The 2,092-nt window shown below is 44.6% G+C and overlaps 1 pseudogene across 1 annotated transcript; it reads left to right on the top strand.

Moving 5' to 3' along the window:
* Window positions 1–323: 323 nt before the first annotated feature.
* On the top strand, window positions 324–1,249 carry LOC117097212 (annotated as a pseudogene). The gene has a single exon (XR_004442856.1). The product of XR_004442856.1 is annotated as a 60S ribosomal protein L6-like (transcript).
* The last annotated feature ends 843 nt before the right edge of the window (window positions 1,250–2,092 follow it).

The following is a 2,092-nucleotide window of genomic DNA, read 5'->3' as shown; positions in this document are numbered from 1 at the left end:
AACAACGATGATGGGCCGGGCACGGTGGCTCACGCCTGTAATCCCAGCACTTTGGGAGGCTGAGGCAGGAGGATCATGAGGTCAGGAGATCAAGACCATCCTGGCTAACATGGTGAAACCCTGTCTCTACTAACAATACAAAAAATTAGCTGGGCGTGGTGGTGGACGCCTGTAGTCCCAGCTACTGGGAGGCTGAGGCAGGAGAATGGCGTGAACCTGGGAGACAGAGCTTGCAGTGAGCCGAGATTGCACCACTGCACTCCAGCCTGAGTGACAAAGCAAGACTCCGTCTCAAAAAAACAAACAAACGAAAACAACATCTTGCAAGATGGCGGGTGAAAAAGTTGAGAAGCCAGATACTAAAGAGAAGAAACCTGAAGTCAAGAAGGCTGATGCTGGTGGCAAGGTGAAAAAGGGTAACCTCAAGGCTAAGAAGCCCAAGAAGGGGAAGCCCCATTGCAGCCGCAACCCTGTCCTTGTCAGAGGAATTGGCAGGTATTCCCGATCTGCCATGTATTCCAGAAAGGCCATGTAAAAGAGGAAGTACTCAGCCGCTAAATCCAAGGTTGAAAAGAAAAAGAAGGAGAAGGTTCTTGCAACTCTTACAAAACCAGTTGGTGGTGACAAGAACGGCGGTACCCGGGTGGTTAAACTTCGCAAAATGCCTAGATATTATCCTACTGAAGATGTGCCTCGAAAGCTGTTGAGCCACGGCAAAAAACCCTTCAGTCAGCACGTGAGAAAACTGCGAGCCCGCATTACCCCCGGGACCATTCTGATCATCCTCACTGGGCGCCACAGGGGCAAGAGGGTGGTTTTCTTGAAGCAGCTGGCTAGTGGCTTGTTACTTGTGACTGGACCTCTGGTCCTCAATCGAGTTCCTCTACGAAGAACACACCAGAAATTTGTCATTGCCACCTCAACCAAAATCGATATCAGCAATGTCAAAATCCCAAAACATCTTACTGATGCTTACTTCAAGAAGAAGAAGTTGAGGAAGCCCAGACACCAGGAAGGTGAGATCTTCGACACAGAGAAAGAGAAATACGAGATTACAGAGCAGCGCAAGATTGATCAGAAAGCTGTGGACTCACAAATTCTACCAAAAATCAAAGCTGTTCCTCAGCTCCAGGGCTACCTGCGATCTGTTTTTGCCCTGACGAATGGAATTTATCCTCACAAATTGGTGTTCTAAATGTCTTAAGAACCTCATTAAATAGCTAACTACAAAAAAAAAAAAAAAAAAAAAGAAAACAACAACAATGAAACCACATTATCCCTGGTAAAAGACAGGAAATAGTTCTGCATCCAGGATCCTATATTAATATAATTAGAGATCTCTTACTCCTGGTTGAGGGTGAGCAGACTTCTGAACAGTATCTGTCACAGATACAAGGCAACATTTGGCTGCCAAGTGGGAGAGGGATGGGAACCCTGAGAAAGTCTCACCTTAAGGTACAGGAGCATAGAGCCTTCTGAAGACTGAGGGTGAACCAAGTGTCCAACAGAGGACACTGCCTGCCCCCATTAGCCTATAAAGCACAAAATAGCAAGCAAGAATATTCAACCTCTGGGGGTGGAAGTGGAGCATAGAGAGACACTCTGTGATGCAAGCACATGAGGATAATTTTTAAAGCTGATAATGGAGCATGAACACCAAAAAAAAAAAAAAATCATACACAATCTCAGAACTGCACCCTAAGCACAAGACATTATTAGAAGAATTTGAACCTGGTAGTGCACTGAAGATAACAACAATAAAACTAAATCTCTGACTAGATTGAATCACATGTAAATAGCCTTACAGAAGAAGAGGCATACACATTTCCAGACATAAATTCTTACTTTAGTCTCTACTGTTTTGCACACAACGTCCAGCATTTTTTTTTTTTTTTTTTTTTTTTTTTGAGACAGAGTCTCGCTCTGTCGCCCGGGCTGGAGTGCAGTGGCCGGATCTCAGCTCACTGCAAGCTCCACGAATAAAAAAAATTATAAGACAAAAAAGGCAATGGGTGGGGAGGACAAACTTATTGTCAAGAGATAAAGCAACCAATAGAATCAGACCCAAATGGCCCCATGTTGAACTTATTGG

The sequence above is a fragment of the Trachypithecus francoisi genome, unplaced genomic scaffold (assembly GCF_009764315.1).
Source record: "Trachypithecus francoisi isolate TF-2019V2 unplaced genomic scaffold, Tfra_2.0 Lachesis_group15, whole genome shotgun sequence".
In the NCBI taxonomy this organism is placed as follows: domain Eukaryota; kingdom Metazoa; phylum Chordata; class Mammalia; order Primates; family Cercopithecidae; genus Trachypithecus; species Trachypithecus francoisi.
This window is presented reverse-complemented; position numbering and strand designations above follow the sequence as displayed.